Below are 24,262 nucleotides of genomic sequence, written 5' to 3'. Positions count from 1 at the left end.
CACATTCACGGGGAGCCCCTCTGCTGCCCACCGTCCTCTGGAAAGCCCTTGCCCAGGGTCACAAATATTTGTTTGCTCTTGTTAAGGTTGGAGCCATTCCCCCTCTGTCCTCTGGGCATCGCCTGTGCACCCCTCTCCCCTCTGCTGGGTTGCCGGCATGATGTTTTGTTTTGTTTTCCTCTTTCCTTTCTCCTCTTTAAGAAAATGAAAGTGAGCACCTGAGAAAGAGAGAGAGAGAGGGAGGCAGAGGGGGGGGGAAGAGGCTGTGAGAACCGAACAATCCAAGAACCATAAAGGAAGGTTACCTGTATGTTTGTCAACAAGACAAAATAAATAAGAGAAGAAGAAGAAAAAAAAAGGGACAGCAGTCAAAGGCAATCAAATATGTATTTAATTAAAGCAAACATAAAAATAAAAGTTGCATGTTGAATCAATAAACAGCACTTTTTTCTACATGCATTTTGAACAAGACAGATCAGAATCTTGCATGATGAAGACATAATGTGTCATAATAATTAGGAACACAGACAAAAGAACAGCTAATCAGCATGCAAATGTATGCAGTTGTGGTGATTCAGATGAGGCAGATTTCTACCTCTTTTTTGCTTGATTCATCTTCATTGCTAATCATCTGAAGGCTGCCAAATGTTCACTGACACTAATGTATTATAGGTCAAGAGAGGCAGGTCTTCACCTATTACCCCCCCGAACAATACGCTTCCCTTCCCTGTTTCCTCTTCAGGATTCTCAGCAATCACTGCCAGATGCAATCAGACTCCTTGAATAGGAGCAACTGAGGCTTGTTTGTGGCTCGGATTCATTAGAATCAGGAGGCTGAAGAAAGGAATAAATTACTTAATTGCACAAAAAAGTTGCAGCCAAAGTGATGGTGAGAGAAAGTGATTGTGTAGCTACACATTAGGCCACTCTTGGAATGGGGCGTCTTAGAATAGCTGGTAGTTTGGCCTCACAGATTCAGACAGATTTGGGTGTCCTCCAAAACAGATGGCTCCTCGTACCGTCTATTCTTCTCTTTGTCAGGTTGCACCATTTATTTGATCTTGGTCCCTCTCTGATGCTGGTTGTATTAGTTGTAACACAAATATGCATTCAGATCATACCCATTTAGTCTGGCCTCTCCCAACTTTTATTCTTCTTCATCCTTTTTTTTTTCTTCCTTTTTTTAATTTTGAGGAGATGACCAAGTTGAATGAAAGCCTTGTTATCACCTCTTGAATGTTCCTTCGCATGAGATGCTGGAAATGGGAAGATCCCACAAGGCTGAGTGCAGGGACATGAAACCCAGTCTGAGCCGAGGAGGGAGGAGCTGGCCACTGGGGCAAAGAAATAAAGAAGTCTCTCTGTTTTTCAGCCACCAGGATACCTTTCTTGCCTCAGACTAACTCTTAATCTGTGTAGTTTTTTGTTTTGTTGTTGTTGTTTTTTAAATAAAAAGCTCACTATTCATCAGCGCTGTTCACATAGAACTGGGGAAGAAGAAACAAAACCACACGGGACAGTCTCACAAACGCGTCCCCCCTTTTCTCTGACGCTCCGGCCTGTGTGACCAGCCCTGGGGCCTCAGTCTCAGGCCTTCCACTCAGGTTGCTGGTCATGTGCCCGGCTTGTGGGTGGTCTGAAGGTCTCGAAGAAGGAACTTCCTTTTCTCTATGAAGTCCCTGCATGGCGAGTAGTTGAGTGTCTCTGTGTGTGTCTGTGTGAGTCTGCGTGTGGGTGGATGTTAGGGGAAGAGGCCCTGGCAGGAAGAAATTGGGAAAGAAATCACTATGATTGTTCTATTTGGGAAAAAAAAGAATTCAGAAAGAGAGGGGACTTTTCTGGTACTGAGGAAAAAGTAATTAGCAAAAGTAATGGGCTAAACCCAGGTTAGTTCTCACACTTCTCCCTCAGCCTCCTTCGCTCTGCTGTTCCCTCTGCCTGCCAGTCCCTCCTCCAGATCTCTCTGATCTGGCCGTCTCATCACTTGGCCTCGCATCAATTCCATGTCCTCAAAGGGGCCAGCTCTGTCCTCCACAGGTCAATTAATGGTCGCCCTTCCACCTCCACCTCTGTCTTGTTACCATGCTTTTATTTCCTTCGTAGTTTTTACTATTATCTGAAATTTCTTTGCACAAATATTATTTACTTTTATTTACCTGTATATTATCCATTGACTCCATAAGAAGGTGGGTTTTGTGAGGGTAGAACTATTATCTCTCTCTGTTTTAGTCCCATATCCCCAGTGTCTACAGCTGGATCTGGCCTTCAGAAGGCATGTGATCCAGCCTGGCTGGTGTGGCTCAGTGATTGAGCATCGACCTATGAACCAGGAGGTCACGGTTTCATTCCCAGTCAGGGCACATGCCTGGGTTGCAGGCTCGATCTCAAGTAGGGAGTGTGCAGGAGGCAGCCAATCAATGATTCTCTCTCGTCATTGATGTTTCTATCTCCCTCTCCCTCTCCCTTTCTTTCTGAAATAAGTAAAAATATATTTAAAATAAAAGAAGGTATGCGATCTATATGCTGCCCAGAGGTCAGAACACATTAACTGTCAACTCCAAGAGGTTGCTCAAGTTATCTTCCTGAGCTGTGATATAGCAAACTTTTCTGGTACTTGTTTTTTTAATTTTTTGTTAATCCTCACCTGAGGATTCCATTGATTTTTAGAGAGAGTGGGAGGGAGGGTAGGGGAAAGAGAGAGAGGGAGGGAGGGAGGGAGAGAGAGAGAGAGAGAGAGAGAGAGAGAGAGAGAGAGAGAGAGAGAAATATCAATGTGAGAGAGACACATTGATTGGTTGCCTCCCTAGGCTGCAACCGAGGTATGTGCCCATGACCAGAATCGAACCTTGGGACCCTTCAGTCCACAGGTCGGTGCTCTAGCCACTAAGCAAAACTGGCGAGGGTGCCCAAACCCCTTTTTAAGTCTAAGGCTCCTTTGATGGGTAAGCGAGACAGTGAATTCCTGGAAAGGAAAGCCATGTCTTTTCCCAAATTCGTCCTCTGTGCTGTGTCCACTTTGTACGAGCCATCTCTACGCTTCTGTGCTGACCTCTGGGTGGGAGTGGGACTGGCTGGGAAGTCTGGGAGATGTGAGTAGAGTGAGGAGGAGGGAGAGTTGAGAAGAGAAGGGAAATGAGGAAAGAAATCCATTCTAGACGGGGAGGGTTAGAAGGCTCCTGGAGGCTTGCCTCACAAACCTTAAGAGACCACGCGAGTTAGGGACACTGCCCATGGACCCCACAATGGCCAGAGTACCGAGTGAAGTGCTGGGTTGATTTCTGTTAAATACTAGTAAGTGGACGTGGGCTAATTGCCTTTTTCCAGGAGCTGAATAAACCAAGACAGTCACATGGAAAGGCATTTCCTCCCCTGCTTGGATCACGCCCTTTAAAAATCTGCATGACACTGACCAGGGTCCAGGTGCTGAGTCCATCCCTCAGCCCTGACCCCGGGCGGACCAGGGCTAGCTGTTGCTTTTCCGAGGGAAGTGGAGGAGACATAATTTTCTGCTCGTTTAGAGTACCACCTGGGCCATTCAAAGCAAAATAAGTTCCGTGTGTGTGTGTGTGTGTGTGTGTGTGTGTGTGTGTGTGTGTCCGGGAACCTGCCATGACTGATATAAATGGAAATTGGATTCATCTTGGGGCTTGTTTGTCTTTTCTCCCTCATTCCAGTTGGAAGGATTCCTTTCTCCCAGGAAGCTCAGCAAGGCAGCTCCCAATGGCCTTGATCTCATTTCCAACTTCAGGGAGCCCATGGGGTCACAGATTTATTGGGAGTGGGGAGTGGCATGGGGGGCGGGTCTGCCATGAGCGGCTCAGCTCCGGGCATTTTAATTCCATGTGGAGTTGGCAGGGAGAAGGCCAGAGCAGGCCCCCAGCCATCTAATCCCTTATCGCGAGGGCCCCAGCTCCATGCCAAGAACTCGACTTTCTGAGAATGGCTGTCGTCTTGGGGGCGGCTCTCATCTCTGCAGGAAGCCAGCAGGCAGAATGGACACCACCAGATCGAGCCTTCTGTAGCCAGTCCAGAGGCATCTGATTTGTGTGGTTTTTTTTCGGGTCCACATAAGCCTCCAATCCCTTCATCAGAACATAGCTGAACTTGCCCACTCCCCGGCTGGCGGAGATCGCTGTCTTAGGCTCCTTGGAAAAAGCTCCATGGTTACCTTTCTTTCCCTTTTCCTTAGATCTTTTTGTTTGTTTGTTTGTTTTCTTTCTCATAAAGTAAGAAAGACCTTCTTCTATTGGGGTCTCCCTGTTGGAGCCCCGGCCTCTCCCTCCTGCCTCGCCTTTCACATCCGTGTCTGAGGGAAGGAGCCGATCTCCGTGCCAGCGAGTGAAACCTTGGCACCCTCTCAAAGAAACCTGAAGAGAGAAGGGTTCAAGAGGGAGGTCACTTTGTGCGGAAAAGCGCCCGCCACAGAGCCCTCCACCAAGCCTGTCTGAGGGCCCCTTGTGGGTATTGTGTCCCCCCCGCCCCCCCCCCCCACTCCTTTACCCATTACTTTAAACGGACCCAAGGAGAAGGTTTCTGTGGGATATAGGAGCAGCCTAACCCCACTCCCCTCCCACTGTGTCCGCTCTGGATTTGGGATTTTAGTCTCAGAAAGCCCCATTTCCCCTAACGGCCACATGAGTTCACCAAGCCTTTGCCTGGGAATGCCATAACCAACTGGCCTCTCTGTTCAGGTCTCAGGTTAGTGTTGCTTTAGCACAAATACTATTTGTTTTTCAAAAAATTGAAAATTACTTGTTTAATTTTTTTTTTTTTTTGCCAGACACTGGGGAATCAGATAATTAAATCATTAGCCTGTTGGAGTCCAGCAGGGAAGAAACACATAAGCAATTAACTTACAGTATGGCGTGCGAGGTGGCTGTCTGTCTGTGGCTTAGACTGGAGGTGTCCAGAGAGAAGCTCTTTCTGTCCAGCGCCTGGTCCACATGCAGGTGGGGTGGTTAAGGGCTCACGGATCCTGGGGATGGCTGGCCCCACCCTCCTCAGACTCGGGGGCAGGGCAATTGGTGGTGCTGAGGCCCAGTGGGTGTGACTATTGTAAGAACAGAGATCTACTCCGAACCCCTTCTGATTCCACGCATACAGGGTGGTGACCAGTTTGGAGGGTGGAGAAGGAAATTTCCATGACGTCATGGGTACAGGGTGCTGTCTACTCCCCCCCCTCCTTCTCTTGAGAAGGTGACTGGTGAGGACTCCATGGCTTAAATGTCCAGCTCTTGTGTTTGAATGTTTTCATTTTCTCCTGGGAGTAGGAGAGTTTCTTGTGGCATCAGCAGCTACTTTCAGAAGTAATTGCTAAAGCGAGAGGAGATCAGATTTCTGTGGAGCAGTTCACAAGCCAGGGAGACTACCGGGGCAGCTGAATCAGAAGGTGACATTTTCTCTTGGCACCTGGAGGGAGGAACAGAGATGAGGTGGTGGGTTGGAGGTTGGCTTTTTTGTCATTTGAAGAAAAAATTAGAGAAATAAGCATTTAGCCATTGCTATGCCCATGCAGGGAGGTGAACCAGTGTCCCTCTGTGGGGGTAGTGGCCTGGCACAGGTGACTCATGAACTAAAGTTTCTCTGTTTTAAAAGAAAGTTTCTCTGTTTTCACGATGGATGGAGGATTCATGTCTACGAAGAAGGTTGGACTTGAACTCTAGGTGCCCATCCAACTCTTAACGTTCTACTTGTCCATGAATTAATCAACGACATTGACTGGGCGCCCACTCCATGTAGGAGGATCCTCTGGGTGCTGCCCCTCTCAGCTGTGGGTGGGCACTTTCCTCTGGTTGGAGCTGAAAACTTGGACTAGGAAATGAGAGCGATGTGGTAACAGTATTGGGTGGTGGGGTCAAAGGCATCTTAAATTCAGGCTGGGCAATTATTAATCGAACAACCAAGTATCATGGGCCTCGCCCAGTGTTATTGAAGAGCGATGGGGATGAAGGAGACGAACGAGGGCCTGCGGAGGGCCTGTGTGATGAGGCTGGGCAGAGTTAGAGCAAGGCCTCTGCACCTGAGTCCCCGCCATACTCTCCCGTGTCTGTTACTGTTTGGGGGCTGGTATGTCAGCCGCTGGGGAGGGAAGGTGATGGTGTTGCTGTTATTTGGTTTTGAAGGGGGCCATGACTTTTGTGTAAAACGGAGGTGAAAAGGCTGTGGTCCTTTTGTGTGGCCCTGGCACTACGTCACCCTTCAATTCTCTAAAGGCTCCTGAGGAACTCCTGCCAGCAGACGACCCCGTGGCCTCTCTCCTGGCCCCTCCCTCGCAGCCCGCCCAGGCTGCCTTTGTTTTGACATCTTTTTACTCTCCTCTCCATGTTTCCTGTTTTCATGGATCTTCCCCTTCTGCTGTATTTTTCCTGTGTCTGTTTGGTCTCCCAGATGTTGTAGCCACTGGTTATTTTGGTAGCTATGTGGGCATCACAAGATCTAAAAAATAAAAAAGACAATGGAAAAATTTTGTATTGGAAAAAAAAAATTTCCGTACATGTGTCCCAGGTTGCATAATGGACCATCCCAAGGTTTCCAATGCATAGCCTGGGTGTTATAACGATAGAAACCAACCAACTGAAGTGCAGTAAACTCAATGGAAACGTTCACAATTCTTTCACATTATGCTGCTTTCTTGAAGCACATACAGTACCCCGCACATGGTTGGCTCTCATTAAACATCGGCTGAATTAAATTTATTAGGTATCCCTGGAGTTATATAGTTAGGTGTGGCAGTTCACAGACCTTTCTAACACTTCTCTCCACTCGCTGTCGTGCAGGAGAAAACCTTTAATGCAGCGATCCAGTCAGATGGCGGTGGAGGCCGTGCTTGTACGAACATGCAGAATAAAGGCAATGCCACAGAAGACATATGCTGCTCTGATGGGGACTCTAATAGGTCTCTGGCACTGGGACGGCCAACAGCGCCTGGGAATCTGGCCTGAGAAAGGCCTATAGGAAGAGTCTCATTAGTAATTCTGTGTGGGCCAGCTCCTGCAGGTAGGTGAACTCTTTCCTCAGACACCATTTAGTCAGCTCCTCTGCAGGGAGCTGTGTTGGTGGCATGGCTGGCCCGTGAACTCCTCTCTGTGTGAAGGGGTGTCTTCTCTCTGTCCTGACCACAGACCACATGCCATTCCAGAAGGCCGGCCTCCGATGGTGTGGCAGGACACCTTGCTCCTTACACCCCACTCTTTCATACCCACCGTGGGATGGATCCAGCATAGCAGTTGGCATGTAATAATTGACAAAAAGACACCAGTCCCTCTGTAGATTTTCCACCGCTCCCTGGGCTAGGTAGGGGAGATATTTTATCTTGTTTGGTTGGAAAGAAACTCAGGGCTCCAAGGGGCCAAGGGACACAGCTGAGAAAGGGCTGAAAGTCAGGCCTTGGGAGTTCTAACTGGGTCTCTTCCTGTTCTTGAGCCCCTCACCTCACTTCCAATCAGTGGGAAAGTCTTATTCATTCTATCTCCCAGGTTATTTCTCTAATCCATTTCTTTCTTTCCATTTCACAATCACAGGTGACCCTTACTTAGGCCGATAGTTACATAGTTAAAGAGAAACAGCTCTTCTGTCATTGGGTGTAGATCCTCAAGTCTCTACAAGGAGACTTTCCCAGTGATTGGAGCCAGCCCACTGGTCCTGCACATTTATTGTCATACTAGAGGCCCAGTTCACGAATTCGTGCACTGGTGGGGTTTGGCTGGCTCTCCCCAAATGGGGCTGATGGGGGCCAGCTGGCCAAGGGGAGGGGCCATGGAGGTTGGCCTGCTAGCCCCACCTCCAATCGAGGTGGGGGGCCGATTGGGGGCTGGGCCAGCTGGGGGAGGGGCCGTGGGAGGTTGGCCTGCTGGCCCTGCCCCTGGTTGGGGTGGGGGGAGTGCCGATCGGGGGCCAGGCCAGCCGGGGGGAGGGGCCACAGGAGGTTGGCCAGCAGGCCCCACCCCTGGTTGGAGTGGGGGTGCTGTTGGGGGGCCGGGCTGGCCGGGGGTGGTGCCGCCGGAGGTTGGCTGACCAGCCTCGCCCCAATTGGGCCCATTGACCAGCACAGTGCACGCCATAGTGACTGGTCATTCTGGTCATTCCGGTCGTTCTGGTTGCTTGGCTTTTATATATATATACATTTGTGACCATAATTCCTGGTATTTTTTCATTACATGGAGATCTACATTTCCTAAAGGTGAAAAGCTGAAGTTGGTGGAAACAATGCCATGAATTAAGGGACAAGCGTGATGTGTCACTATATTAAGGGTATAAGACTTACCAATGTGGTGATGGTCTCATGTTTAGTGAAAGCATCCATGTCTGTCATCTCATATACATAAGAGACTTCAGTTGATCTGCAGAGTAATCAACCTCAGTGAATTATCTAGCTGTGTTGAAATATCTTGTGAGGTGCTCAGGGTGAGAGTTTCAGATGTGTGTGCATGTGGTTTTTGTTTTGGTTGCTTGGTTTTCTGCAGCTTCATGAGAAGTGTAGCTGTGGGAATGTTCCTGAGCTCTTGTCCTACGTCCCTGTGATGCTCCATGTTGCAGATCAGGGACATTTTGACAACAGAAAGGACTGGCTTTTTAATGGTGAATAGGAGACACTTGCTGGAGAACTTCAAGAGCAGGATTGACACACCTCTTGGGCTCCAAAAGGGAAGCAGACAGAACACTCTTCCAATTTCAGGATGGTAAGAATAGCGGGAGCATTTACTGAGGTCAGGCCCCTGTTCCTATGAATCATCTCCTTTCATCTTTACAACCACTCCATGAGGTGGACTCTATAATCTTCATTTTATAGATGAGGAAACTGAGGCACAGAAAGGTTGACAGCTGGCCCAAGATCACACAGGTGGTGCTAAATTTTCTCACATTTGGGAACACATCGATTAAGTTTTTCTCATATATGATTCTTACATGCTCTATTAATTGAGTATTCCTGGCAGCCATTCCTACACTAGAATCACTAGTAGCAAGTGTACAGGTGTCACAAACCACACAGATACACCCTACAAAACCCAGACTAACTGTCGGAAGGTGTCTGATGGCTGTCTCTGCAGCCAGTTCTTTGGATATTGTTCGAACAGGGACCATCTTCACTTGAGATAACATGAAAAGGCTACATTAGAAAACATTTGTGAAGTTATGGATTGGATCAAATGACTTCTGCATCCCACCTCTCCTTCAAACAATGTTAGACAGGGATTATTACCCCATCTTGCACATGTGGGAGCTGAGGCTCAGAGAAATGTTGAGGGTGAAGAACTAGCTCAACAGTCACTTTTTACTCAGATGAACTAATGATGGCCTCTATCAAAAGCACAAATAAGGATCACATTTCATGGCCTCAAGAGGATGGGATGGCAGAGAGCTTATTGCTCCTTAGGGGGAGTTAAATACATAATGATAGGTTGTTGTATTAGTTAGGATTAGTTTTGGCTGCAAGTGGCAAAAAGTCCCTAAATAACAGTGGTTTAAATCAGATGTATATTTATTTCTCACTCACGTGAAGGTCCAGGTAGGTGGTCCACCAGCGTCAGGACTTAAGTTCCTTCTATTTAATTGCTCTGCCATCCTTCACATGTAACTTCTAACTCATGGTCCAAAGTGGCTGCTAAACTCCAACCAGGAGGTCCATATTCTAACCAGCAGGAAGGAGAAAGGGGCAGAAAGAAGACAGACTTCTTTTTAAGCACACTTACTGAGAACTTTGTGTATACACACATGCATACAACTTCCACCCTTACCTACAGTCCCATTGGCCAGAACATGGTCATATGACCACACCACGATGCAAAGGAGACTGGGAAATGTAGGTTTTATTCTGGCAAACATGTATACAGATGACACTGTGGAGGAAAGGATGGGAATGAGATCAGGGGACAGCTGTCATATCATAGTTGTCTTGTGCTGTATTTTATCATGTTTTGCTTTTTATTTTCTCAAGAAGATTGGATTCTCTTTGAAGGGCAGGGATTCTGTTCAGTATTCATCTAGAATCAGAGGTATTTCAGTCGGAGAGGGCTGTAGAGATCACCCAGTTCAGTGATTTTTATTTTTATTGATTTCAGAGAGGAAGGAAGAGGGAGAGAGAGATAGAAACATCAATGATGAGAATCATTGATTGGCTGCCTCCTGCACGCCCCCCACCTGGGATCGAGCCCCTAACCCAGGCATGTACCCCTGACCAGAATCGAACCTGGGACCCTTCAGTCCACAGGTCGACGCTCTATCCACTGAGCCACACCGGCCAGAGCGAGTTCAGTGATTTTTAAACTTGTATTTATCCAGTATATTTTCTTTTTCAAAAGAAATTCTTTATGGGACCCCAATATGTAAGTCATAAAAGCAATATATTATTAAAATAAATTTCTTAAGTTCAAAGTGATAAGATTTTATTTTAAAATCAATAAGTAAGGTAAAGTATCAAAGGTGTCTAATGTGCTAATACTTGATGCATGATAGATTTGAGTGTGTTTTTTTCCACTGGTTTATAAATAATAAAATTCCATTTTATAATGAAATTAAATTCAAGGTTTCAGAACCTTTTCAAACTTGAGCTTGAAAATGACCAATCTAGCCAGACTTCTCATTGTATAGCAAGTATTGTGAAGCTCAAAGTGGTGAGGTGATTTGGTCACATCCCAGAACTAGGCAGTGGCTGAATTAGACTAAAATCAACAAGTATAGGCTAAGGTGCCAACATGGTGCCAGGTGCCAAGTACTTGTTATTAAATCCCTTGATATTGCCTAGGAGACTATTGGGCACAGAGAGGCTATGTGATACATATTTGTTGTAAGAGAATAACCTATTCTTACAGATGGGTTATGTCCAATTAAGGAAAGTGGAGACCCCCAGGATCACAGTCATTCTTCCCTGTGAAAGAAATAACAAAACCTAACATTTGTTTGGCTCTCTACATATTTACAAAGTGCTTTTACATACCTTTTTCTTATTTAATCCTCTTCAAAACCTTTTAAAAAATTAGGGAAAATATTATTTCTTCTATTTTATAGATGAGGAAACGGAGACTCAGGCTGTTGAGTGACTTGCCCAAGAACACAGGGCAAGTGAGTGATGGAGCCAGGAGTGACATCCATATTTTCTGACTCCAAATTCAAATCTCTGTTCGTAGTTATCACCCTACTTGTTTGTGGAGTTTTTCACATACTCACTGTCTTTTCCTCTGTTGCACAACTCAGGTTACCATTCCCACTGCAGTCCATGGAGTCATGGTCCAGTATTTTTACATAGACTACATGGTATCCTTACAATGCACAGGGATGAACCTTGCCCCCTGCCCCATTTAAGTCCTGCCCTCCTCATTCTCCCCAGCTTAATACAGGGTAGGGCTCAGAGTGCTCACTCAGCCACTCCATGTATTGCAGCAGCAAGTGTGGTGGTAGGATAGGCTCTGATCTGAAGCCAAAGACCTGGGTTTGAGTTTCACCATCATTAATGAGTGAGGTGGCCTTATCTCTCTGAGCCTTAGTTTTCTCCTCTGTAAAAGTTGAAGATGCTCTACCACCGTTATGGTTAGGTAATACTTTATGTATCCAGCTCTGTGTCTCCAGACAGCATTGTTTACATGCTACATGCACCCCACCCTGCCAGCCCATAGAGGATATAGGTGATAGGACACGTGAGTGGAGAAGGAGGCAGGTGATAGGAGCAGTGAGCGGGGAAGGACGCAGGTTGGTGCGGTGGGTTGATTCTGTAATGCACTCAAGGAATGATTATGAAATATGCCATTTCTCCCAGTATCTCGTGATCACTACGGTTATTGCTTTTGATGCTGTTCCTGGTGAAGACTGGACTCAGATGATTGGCTCCTGGCATATAGTGTACATTACTTGTATCATTGATTCAGTCTGCTATATGCCAGGTATATTCAAGTGGCTGGGGATGATATAGCTCCACACAAAATAGATCAAGTCCTTGCTCTCATGCAGCTTACAGTCCTGTGGGGGAAAGGACAGATAGATGGGAGGCAAAGACACACAGAAGTATGTAATATGGTATAAGGTAGTGACTGGCAGTTTCTGAAGACAGTAAAGCGGAGTAAGGGATTAGTGAGGGGGGACCTTTTGTGTATGAGTGATGTGTGTATAAGTGTGTGTGCACATGTGTGTGCATGTGTGTGCAAGCGTGTGTGGGACAGTTGGGAAGACTTCCCTGAGAAGGTGACCTAAATTAAGAGGAGTGAACTGTGTGGTTAACTGAGGGAAGGGCTGAGTTCTTAGGTTCTTGGGAAATGTTTGCTTTATGTTAAATAAATAATTACAGTATTCATGGATCTGTTCAAACCCACTTTGCCTTCCCATAGACCCATATCAAGTTCAAAAACTGCCAAGGGCCTTTCCAGCATGAACCTCACTCTCTTCTTTGTCTGATTGTCTCACTGCTTCCTACATCAGGTCCATTCTCACCACCCTCCTTGGGCCCGGCCTATGGCTGCCTCCTCCCCTTGACTGCTCCAGTCCTGCCTGCTCCACTGGTCTCTCCCTTCTGAACGTTTTTATTGACCCCCTCAGTTTGCACATACTTTGTTTCGGTTTCATTTATGTTTGTTGGCTTTGCCCCTTCAACTGCTGTTCAGTCACTTGGGAGTGGTCTGTCTAAAAACTCTGGGTCCCCTGTGGGTTCTCCCACAATGCAAAGTCCATAGCAGATACTCACTAAACCTTTGGTTATTGATTTAATTGAAGATTTAATTTTCTTCTAGGAAATAGATTGGAGGTCAGCCTGGAATGATACATTGCAAATGGCACAAACTCTTCCCAGTGGGGCGTGGTGTCTGTTTCCCCAGCCCTCGAATCTGGGCTGGATTGGTGAGGTGTTTTGACCCATAGAATGTGGTGGAAGGGACACAGTGTAAGTTGTGGGTCTAGAAACCTTGTAGAGTTTGATCTTGGGCTGGAAATACTTCCAACACTGAACATGCCAAGGGCAGCCTGGTAGAGGACAAGAGGCCACGTGGAGAGAGGTCTTGGTCATCCCCGTGGTGGTCACGGGCCTGGGAGTGAGCCTAACCAAGGACAGCTGAGTCTGGTTCAGCCCGGAAAGATCACCCAGCTGAGCCTGGCCCAAATTGTCCATCCACACAATTATAAATTAAATAAGATGGGGTTGTTTTAAGCCACTGAGTGTGGGTGGTTTGCTCGGCAGCACTGAATAGCCAGTGCATTCTGTGAGACCACTCAGGTAGCAAGGCAGAGTCGTTCTAGAAAGAATCCCGTGTGTTCATACAATGCATTCATTCTATATTTCAGATCGCTCTCATGTCCATCACCCCATCTGATCCTTGAAGCACTTTTTGAGGAGACAGGCAGTTGTCATTGTACCTATTTTGTGGATCAGGAAACCAAGACTTAGAGAGCTTGCCTCCGACAAGGCTAGCCGGAGGAGGAGATAGGACCAGTGCTCAGGCCACTGTCGTGCACAAGTGCCAGGACACCTGGTGGCCTTCCCTGCTGAGGGCAGGTTAACGCTGAGGGCAGTAGTCTGAGTCAGACAAGGAAGCTGAGACCCGAGGGCCTCACTCTGAGGCTACCTGTTCTAATGAGCCCTGCCAATCCCTGCTCCTCTAACCTCCAGGTAGGAAGGTTGTATAACGAGAAACTCATAATGAGGCTTAGCAAGTCCTTGTTTTTTTTTCCAGTGTAGCTCTGAGCCTCTGCTTTGCTGCTGGATTCTGCTTGTGAAGGTTTCTAATTTGGGGTCTTACTTTTTGTAAAGCGTGAATTACAAGAAGTCAGAAGAATGATGCAAAGAGCATTTAATAATGCACATTCACAAAAGAAGTGGTGTAACTACATTAATTAGGCAAGTCTTGCGTAAAGATGCAATGTAATTATATATTTGAGACAGTTAATTAGGGAGCTACTTGGAAATTTCAGTGAATATTAAGGTAATTATACATAAATACTATAACCATTAAGGCTGCACCCATAATGAAAGCAATAACTAATTACATAAATAACAGCATACTTATGTTTTTACATTACCAACACCTAACAATGCTTCCTCTCCCCCGCCTCCCTTCACCATGCAAATGACAAATCTTCCATTTTTATCTCAGATATTCTTGCAAATGGTGGGGAACAGTGACCTTTCCTCTTCTTTCCTCTGTTTTGACAAATCTGGGCCCATTGTGGGAGCTCCCAGTGAATGGACAGGAAGGTGGGATGGGAGGGCTGGTCAGCCCTGGCCGGCTCCATCTGAGTGGTGGTGGATGGGGGTAAACCAGAGCCATGACTGGAGAACCCACAGACATTCAAGCTGTGGGCTTGGGAGACCTGGATTCCACCTTGTCCCTACCCTTCATCAGTTGAACCACCTCAGAGAAGTCACTTAGCATCTCTGAGCCTCAGTTTCCTCATCATAGCAAATGGGATGATAGTAACCCCTGCCTCCCAGAGCTGTGCTGGAGAGCAAGTGTGAAACTGGGAAGCGCCATTCTGTGAGGTTGGCCCAGGTTTGCCGTTGAAGCTCCTGATTGCTGACCTGTGTGCCTTTGGCTCCTTTCAGCATGTCCCCTTTATCTTCAGGGCTCTTGGGTAGTCCTCAAGCTGCCTACACCCCCACTACCAACCCCACCCTCAATTAAGAACTGCTTTTATGAAAGATCTGGAGCTCATTCACACTTAAGGGTGATAGACTGATGATGTAAAGTGTGGGGAGGGTCTGGGGATGGGGGAGTATAGTTATATTTTAAAAGAAAGCTACACCTTCAGCTTTGTAGAAGCCCAGTCACCAGGTAGTTCCTGAGATGTTTGAGCAGGAGCACGTCTGGGCCCTCCAGCATCTGATCATGTAGGCATTTGCTGTTCCACTTGAGAGGGGCCACCCAGAGTAGTGGGTCAGAGTGGATTCAGGTGTCTGAGATATCTGTAATTAACATCTTTCTTCCACCAGCTTACTACTTAGCCCCTCTAATAATAATAAAAAATTTAAAACCCACAGATCAATTCGTGTTGTTCAAGGGTCAACTGTATTTTTGGTCCATGGTTGGGAATCTGAGTATGGGAGGGTCGACTAGTAGTTACACTTGGATTTTTTACTGCATGGGGGTCAGTGCCTCTAACCCCTGTTCAAGAGGTAACTTTCCTGTTTATTTTTCAAGAATAAATTATTTTATTGAAGTGTAATCTATATTCACACATCGAAGGATACAGATTGATGAATATTATTACCAGATCAAGAAGCAAAACACTACTAGCATCCTAAAAATGTCCCAATCACTTTCTCAGTTTGATGAAATAGATCTTTTCTTCTCCTTTCTTGAACATAAAAAGAATAGTTATTTCAAAGTTCTTATCTGAAACTCCAATATTTGGTTTTCCTGTGGGTCTGTTTTGTTTCTTTTTTGGTTTGTGTTTTTTTTATAGCCTATTTTTCACTTTTAGGTTCACACCAAAATTGAGTGGAAAGTACAGAGAGTTTCCATATACCTTCTTCCCCCCAATACCCACAGACTTGCCTACTATCAACATCTGGGACCACAGTAGTGCCTTTCACAGTAGTACATTCAGTGAACCAACAACGACACATCACCATCACCAACGTTCATAGCTTACAGTAGGGTTCATTCTTGGTGGTGCTTGTTCTGAGTTTTCACAAATATTTAATGACATTATGGTATTCACCATTATAGTATCATGTAGAAGGGTTTCACTGCCCACCTATTCATCCCTCCCTCCTTCCCTCCCCACAAGCCCCTGGCAACCACTGATCTCTTTACCATCTCCATAGCTTGGCTATTTCCAGTTATTCTTAGCAGGAGGGTTGATCTGTTATAAGCTACCATGACATGGCTGGAAGCAGAATTCCTGTTTATTGTTCTTAATGTTTTAAAATTAACCTGTAGATAAGGCACAGGAGACTTCATATTGAATATTTATTATTTTAAAGGTAACCGATAAAACAATGAAAAAATATAACCAATAAAACTCTGGGAATACATGTGAGGTAGGAGGTAGTATAAGGGAGTTAAATGTTTTCATTTTTAATAGATAAGAGTAGTTGATACTATAAAATTCATGTCATGGCACAGAATTATAAGAATTATGATGAAAATGATTAAAGAACAGAAAATAGAAAGAATTGGTTATCTTTGAAGAATGAGACAAAGTTGTGAAGGCATAAAAATTAGCTTTTTTAAAAATTGAAGTTGACTTGCTTAAAATTGTTCTCTCCTTAAATCATATGGAGTAGAATCTATGTATACTGACAGTATAATTCCTATACACAGTGTAAGTGGAAAAAGACAGTAAGCAATAGACAATGTATAGTATGATATTCTAGATGAAAACTATGTGCATACAGATGCATATAAAGGGGTGGGCAAACATTTATAGTTGTAATACAAACAAATAATACAAACAATGAATAATAATACAAGAATAAACTCTGTGTTTTTATCCACAACTGTAAATGTACTTTTGCCTCATCCTGAATATGTGCTCTTGTGCTACTTTCATTCCCATTAGAAGAGCATGTCCAGGTTAGCCTGCTGGTCACGGGAGCAGGATGAGAGACACATGGGGCAGAGCCGACCTACAAACTACCTACAGGAATTTGGTCTGGATCTGAATTACCCAGTCCTTCATTACCAGTAGTGGAAGTCCAGAATGACAAATACAGTTGTTATAAATTTCTCATAACTAATAACAATAAATACAAACAGAGATAATATCTTGTGCTAATGACAATAGGTATTGACCCAGATTTTATAGCCAAAAATCCCCTAAGATTTAAGATGGTGCATTCACCTGTTCATACGTGCAAAAATCAAGGTAATTAACTCTCCAAAACCTGTCCAGAATGAACTCAGAAAGTCTGTACTTCAAAAGAAGAAAAGTGATCCCAGAGGGAAGGAGTTAGACAAAAAGAAGGTGGTTAAAAATGAAATTAAAATCATTTGATAATAAGATTAATTATTGTAAAAAAAAACTTTTTCCTATTTACCAAAAGGTCTAAACAAGAAAAATTAAGGTTATTGGTTCTCAGGAGATAGTTAAATAGTTGTTTTATTTTGGAGGAGATTAGAGACATGGAACAACTTTAGTATTAGGAAAAATATATAGTTGTGTATGTATATTAAAATGTATGGGTAACTAGGATGATAGAAATAAAAGTCTAACTTTCAAAAACCAGATGTAAAATAGAGGAGTAAAGACAACTTTTTCAATCTGTGGTGGTAGGAAATGGGAAAGAAACATGACTTAATCGTAGCTGCAAAGTCCCTTAATATGCCCACAGGTGTGGGCATAGACTATGCACGTGTCCGGGGAGCTGTTATTCAACCTGCCCCAGGAGCATGAATGCAAAGGCCCGGGCTGAGAATGTGATTGGCGTGTTGTAGGAGGCCGGTCAGTGTAGCTGGAGGAGGAGAAGAGTGAGGAGGGCAGGTGGGAGCAGCCTAGGAGGGCCTGGTAGGCCACACTAAGGACCTGAGTCATCTCTCTCTAGGTCTGAGGGTGGACTTGAACATTCTCAGTCACCAAACCTGAGAATCAACTGCGAAGCTTGTTAAAATGTACATTTCCTAAGTGAAATAAGTCAGTCAGAAAAGGGCAAAAAACGTATGATTTCACTCGTGTGGACTAAAAAACAAAAAAGAAACAAATGAACAAATGAATCAAAACAAAACAAACTCGTAGATACAGACAACAGATTGGTGGCTACCAAAGGGTTCAGTGTATGGTGATAGGTAGAAACTAAACTTTTGGTGGTGATTACCCTATAGTGTATACAGAGTGAATTATAATATTGCATATCTGAAACTTATATAATGTTATTAACCAATGTTACCTCAGTAGAAATAAAATAGCCGTAACTGGTTGCTCAGTGGTTAGAGTATTGACCCTCGGACTGACGGATCTTTGGTTTGGTTCTGGTCAAGGGCATGTACCTCAGTTGCAGGCTCGATCCCCAGACCCAGCAGATTGGGGTGCATGCTGGAAGTAACCAGTTTATGGGTCTCTCTCACATTGATGTTTTTCTCTCTCGGTCTCTCCCTCTCCCTTCCTCTCTCTCTCTGAAAATCCATGAGGAAGAAAAAAAAAATCCTCAGGTGAGGATTAACAAAAACAAACAAACATAAATAAAAACAAAAACATTTCTGGGCCCAAGAAATTCTGATTCCAGAGTTCTGAGGAAAAGCCCCAGAGATTGGCACTTCTAAAGCATCCCAGAGGATTTCAACAATGGTTCCAGGGACCAACCTACTTGCTCCCATTGAAAACATCACAGAGGGTTGTGTAATAAACTCCCTCCGTCTAACTCTTCCTCCTCTTCTTCATCTCCAAGGTTGCTTTTGTTTCCACTGCCAGTGACGGGTTTTAGAAAGGACGGTGACCTAATTCTGGCCTAGGAGACCTGGGGAGAAGTCTTTCAAAGGTGCTTCCACAGAACTTGTCCTTTTCTTTTAAGATAAAAGAAACACTGCCTAGATATAGCAGCCACCATTCTGTCACCTTGAGGATGAGGCCAACCCCAAGGGCGGTAGGAAGGAGAAAAAAAGAACCCACACTTGGATCTATTGAGCTGCTGAATCCACCCATTCCAAGTGACTCTGCTCCTTGGATGTTCTGCGTGAGAAATAATACATCCCCATGTTGCATGAGGCAATTGGAGTTGGTAATTCTGCAACTTGCAGCGGAAGTATTCCTTGCTGATGTAGCAGGATCAGGCTTTTCTCAGCTGTTCCATATTTCTCCTTTTGGGAAGGATAGAAAAGCTATAGCCTTTTGCTTCTCTTCCTCTTGTATAGAACAGTAAACCCTATTGGGTAGGCTTACGAGAGGATGTAATGAGAGAATATCTTTAAGGTGCTTAGCACAGTGTCTGGCACAGAGTAAGTGCTTGAATTGACTGAATTTGTTGAAGGCTTTAAGGCTGTTGCATAGAAGTAAAACCACCATACACTAGTTTTCATTCTGAGATTCCTTCTCAAATCAGGATTGAGATTACTTTGGCTTTATTTGGCAAACGTCCTGTTGTACTCATGACTCTTTTTTTACTTTAAGTATGTGTTTGTTGGTTTCAGAGAGGAAGGGAGAGGGAGAGAGAGATAAAAACATCAAAGATGAGAGAGAATCATTGATGGGTGCCTCCTATACTCTCCTACCCCCCAGGGGGATGGAGCCCACAACCCGAGCATGTGCTCTGACAGGGAATTGAACCGTGACCTCCTGGTTTATAGGTCAACGCTCAACCACTGAGCAACACCAGCCGGACACTCATGACTCTTATAACAAATTTTCTCTTAGATTAGAAAAGGTTTATTAACCAGGTGCAGGTCTTGTGGATGTTTTTACGTACTAACTCTCTGCCCACACCCTGTGCCATTCATTGCCACCAGACTGACCTATTGGAGAGTAGCACATTACCGCTGGGGTGAGCTGGGGTGAGCAGAGGTAGGATGGATTTAGGCCATATGATACTTGGGTGCATTGTCAAGATGCTTATGGAACAAGCCTGTTTTTCCACCCTAGGTTTCTCCAAGTTTCTGAACACTTCGCTGGCTTTCAATAGTCACAGCAGGCCAATTCAGCCTGAAGCCAGATGCTACGTTTATCAGACCTTTTGAAGGATCATAGATTGACTAGATCCTAAGGACAAAAGGTGGGGGGGGGGGGGGTGTCTCTTAGGTGATTCACAGTCATTTCCTGTTTGAACCCAAATTTGTAAAATCTAAAAACCTTCTTAAACACAAAAACAGAGACCGAATGGGAACAAAACAGTATTGTATTTCAGTATTTAAAAATAAAATGGGAAAACAGGCCTCCTGTCTTTTAGAGTAAACTTGCTGAGGGTTAGCTGTGCCCCTGGACCTGACCATGATGACTTGACAGGGCCACCAGCATGTGATGAAACACGATGTTGTTAACAGTTCTGTCCCCAGAGACAGAGAATGTCATCATGGGAAAGATAAACGTTTATGTTCATGGTTAGACTGTTTTCTTATCGAAGGTTATGACTCTATACTCCACCCTTACCCAGATCCTCACCCAACTCCTGGCTGACCTCTGGGTGGTTTGAGTACTCTCGTTAGTCCCCGGGGATTTGGGAACAGGATAACTTGGGGTGTGTGGATTTAGTCCCCCAGAAGTTATGGGATGGCATGTTACTTCACCCTGCCTGGCTACAACCTTGATCCCGAGTCTCCAGTAAGCTTGGGGATGGCATGATGACTCAGGGTTTCTCTCCTTTGTGTTCCCTCTCTTTTTCCATCATTAAAGTCCTACATCTCTAGGGTCACATGTGGATGGAAAGTTAATCAGAGGTCAGTTTTACAGCTTTGCAATCAGAACTGACCTTGTTCTTTCTTTTTATCGTGTCCATGTGCACTGTGATATTTTCATCTGGGTGCAAATAGAGCATTCTCAGTTATCAGCAAAAGAGCATGGAAGGGTCTTGGTAAGTAGGATGGACACTTTGGGGGGAGAAGGGCGAGAGAGAGAGAGAGAGAGAGAGAGAGAGAGAGAGAGAGAGAGAAATAGAGAGAGAAAAATGGAGAGAGAGCTGCTTCTGAGAGTGTAAGAAATCAGATTTGCCCAAAGCAGACACCTGGAAAACCCTGTGCCATATTGGCTACTGCTCCTTAAGAATGACATAATGGGCTGGAGGAGAGCCAGGAAAGGGTAGCTGAATTAATTGAAGAGTTGGAATGGTTTTAAAAACACTTCTATTTTCAAATTATAAAAGTAATATGTATTCGTTATAGAAACTTTGGAAAATATTCAAGGCAAAAAGAAAGCAAAATTATATAGTATTCTACCACCTAGAGGTAACAGGGTTTAACATTTTCTTGTATTTCCTTTCTGTCTTTTTTTATGTACACAGACATACATCTAACAAAATTGGTATATACACAGGATGGGGCAAAAGTAGGTATACAATTGTTCATATGGAAAATAATACAATAATAAATAATAATACAAGAATAAACTCTGCTCTGTGTGCTCCCAACTGTAAACCTACTTTTACCCCACACTGTACATGTATTGTATATCTGTATCTATACCTATATCTATACCTATATCTATACCTGTATCTTTATCTATACCTATACCTATAGCTATATCTATATCATCTATATCTATATCTATATCTATATCTATATCTATATCTATATCTATATCTATATCATCTATACATATATCTATCTATAGTTTTTGAAACATTTTCATGGCTGTATAATACAGCAATTAATGGTTCTACAAAATTGAATTTGACTACTCCTAGAATTGTTAGGTTTAATTTATTTTTAGATTATATGTAAAAATTAATTACATATTTCCTTTCTTAATGAAATGTTTTCCACCCAATCCTTCATGGGCATTTCTGATTATTTTCTTAGGATAAATTCTTAGAAGTAGAATTATGGGGCGAAAAGTTTTGAACATTTTTAAGGTTCTCGCCAGATTGTAGTACAGACATATGAAATGAAGTTAGAAGTTGAGGACTTGTCAGCATGAAAAGTTAAGTGCCAAGTGGAGACACGAATGAAGCCATAAAAGCACAGAGGGTTTCAATTGGTCAAGTAGAGATTTGCTAACCAAATTCTGAAATATTGCAAACATACAGCAATTCTGGGAATTCAGGGAGCATAGCTTTGGAGCCAATACAAAGAAGGTATGATTTGCTCAGCAGCTGTGCAATTCTTTGCCTTGGACAGTGGCTGAAAGTATAGACTTCGTAAGATTTTAGATGATGGTTATGGGAGTGGAAAAGAGTATTGGTGGGCTTGTCATTTTGAGGTAGTGTCGTCAGCTGTCATTAATGTGTGTTTTGACTGCGTGGCGCGCTAGGTGAACAGCATGGAGTCTCTGTACCCTTGACACCTGGAAACGCTGTAGAGGGCTCCTAGACCCCCGCATGGCTTCTGGAACTCTCAGACTGGAAGCAGAAGCGAGGATTTTCCTCTGGGAAAGATTCTTTTCTTTACTCTTGGGAGTGGGTCATTTTTGAGCAGGTGAGATTCAAGTTATCTACCCTATCTTTTCAGGGAGAAGTGATCAAAATTTAGATATTGGCATGTTAAGTATTCTGTTTGTTAATATCAATCTATCCCAGGCTGGGGCTGATGCTAGGATACTTCAGGTTTTCTTCCTCTTTTTAATATGAGGAGATTGGTGGTTTTCCCCTTGTGGTCTGGGAGATAGAGATTTTGGGTAAAAGGCTATAAAGGAAAAAAGTAAGTCAAGAATCAGCTCCAGCCTGGCTGGTGTGGCTCAGTGGTTGGGCATTGGCCTATGAACCAGGAGGTCATGGTTTGATTCCTGGTCAGGGCACATGCCCGGCCCGGTAGCAGGCTTGATTCCCAGTAGGGGGCATACAGGAGGCAGCCGATCGATGATGTCTCTCTCTCTCTCTCTCTCTCTCTCTCTCTCTCTCTCTCTCGTCGATGTTTCTATCCCTCTCCCTTCCTCTCTCTCTCAAATCAATTTTTAAAAAATCAGCTCCAAATTTGTTGAAATTACTTTAGCATTGGACACCAATTTCTTCCGTCCCTGTTCTTCTCCCTCCCTCCTTTTTTCCCTATCTTCCTTTTTTTTTTTTTTTTAGTGCAGGTACAAGGAGAATTTTCAGTGTAATGAACAATATATGGAAGTATGAAAGAAACAGAATGTGCATGGAAGAGGTGCAAATGAACTTGGGTTATCTTCAATATTCTTTACTATTATTCAGAAACATGAAAACTTTTTTTTCAATTAAAAGACAATTTTAGAGAGAAACCAAGATGGCGGCATAGGTAAGCACCTAAACTGCTGCCTCGCACAACAATTTCAAAACTACAACTAAAAGACAGAACGGACATCATCCAGAACCACAGGAAAGCTGGCTGAGTGGAAATTCTACAACTAGAAGGAAAGAGAAAAGCTCACGGAGAATCAGAGGAGCTGCAAAGGACTGAGGTACGGAGACACGCGCGCAGAGAGGAAGGGCGGCTGAGTGCCTGGCTGGCCTTCTTTGGCGGGAGGGAGAAGGAAGCTTCCGATGCACTGAACCCCAGTTCCGACTGCACTGAACCCCAGTTCTGGGCGAAACCCTGTGGACCCAGGCTCATACGGGTGGAGTCTGGACTGTCAGGTAGAGAGAAAGGCACACGGAGACTTGGAGACTAGGGGGAGCCATGGCGGGAGGGGTCTGGAGGCGTGCGCGCGCAAGTGCGTGCAGAGAAGACTGACTGCTGAGGTTGCCGCTGGCTTTCCCTAGTGGGAGGGAGTCAGAAGCTCCCGACTGCACTGAACCTCAGTTCCGACTGCACTGAACCTCAGTTCCGGGTGGGCCCCTGGGGACCCACGCTCTTACGGGGGGCGGGGGGGGGGGAGGATCTGGACTGTCAGGCAGAAACTCGGGAGCCACAAAAGGCAAAAGTCTGGAGGCGTGCGCGCAAGTGCACGCAGAGAGGACTGACTGCTGAGTGTGCTGCAGGCTTTCTCTAGCTGGAGGGAACCGGAAGCTCCCGAATGCTCTGAACTCCAGTTCCGAGCGAGAATCTGGGAATCCAGATTCATTGGGGGAGAAACTGGACTGTCTGGCAGCGGGTGAAACTCGAGGGCGGCTTTCTCTCAGAGGTGCTTGCAGCGATTACTGAGGGACACTGAGACCCAGGGGCCTCATAAGGCAGGGCTGACGGGAAACCCAGACTGTCTGCTCAGCCTAGAGATTCCGCCCCATCCAAGCTGAGCACAGAGGCTTTTGCAATTTTGCAAGTCTGGTCCCATAAGGCTGTCTCCAGCACAGAAGTTCTCCCGGCATAGACACAGCTGATACTCACAGCCAATTGGCCTGGAGGTCAATTCCTCCCAGTGATACCAACAACAATCAAGACTTAACTACAACAAGGCTGTACACACAGTCCACAAAGGGGTGCACCAAGAGTGTCCACCTCAGGTAACTGGGGAGGCCAACCCACTAAGCCATATAGGACACCTAGCACACAAAGCTACGCTACCAACTCAGGGAAGCAGCAAAAATGTGGAGACAAAGAAACAGATCACAAATGAAAGAAATGGAGGAAAACAAATGACTGAATATAGAGTTCAAAACCATGGTTATAAGGTTTTTCAAGAATTTCCTAGAAAAGGCCGATAAATTTAGCGAGACCCTTAAGGATATGAAAAAGGATCTACTAGAAATTAAACATACACCGATTGAAATAAAAAATATTATACAAAGACCCAACAGCAGACTAGAGGAATGCAAGAATCAAGTCAAAGATTTGAAATACAAAGAAGCAAAGACCACTCAACTGGAAAA

At 44.7% G+C, this 24,262-nt stretch overlaps 1 protein-coding gene across 2 annotated transcripts in view; it reads left to right on the top strand.

Annotated features, from left to right (window-relative positions):
* Positions 1–24,262, top strand: part of RPS6KC1 (ribosomal protein S6 kinase C1) — a 503,192-nt gene that overhangs the window by 177,104 nt on the left and 301,826 nt on the right. Inside the window, exon 16 of one of the 2 annotated variants that reach the window (XR_013812996.1) lies at positions 6,777–6,996. The exons of the other annotated variant lie outside the window; for it this stretch is intronic. The gene's annotated coding sequence lies outside the window, so the exon portion shown is untranslated. The remainder of the gene's footprint in view (positions 1–6,776; positions 6,997–24,262) is intronic. 2 annotated transcript variants of the gene reach the window in all.

This window comes from Cnephaeus nilssonii, assembly GCF_951640355.1.
Source record: "Cnephaeus nilssonii genome assembly, chromosome: 21".
Classification (NCBI taxonomy): domain Eukaryota; kingdom Metazoa; phylum Chordata; class Mammalia; order Chiroptera; family Vespertilionidae; genus Cnephaeus; species Cnephaeus nilssonii.
Note: the sequence above shows the minus strand (reverse complement) of the source record. Positions and strands in the feature narration are given on the sequence as shown.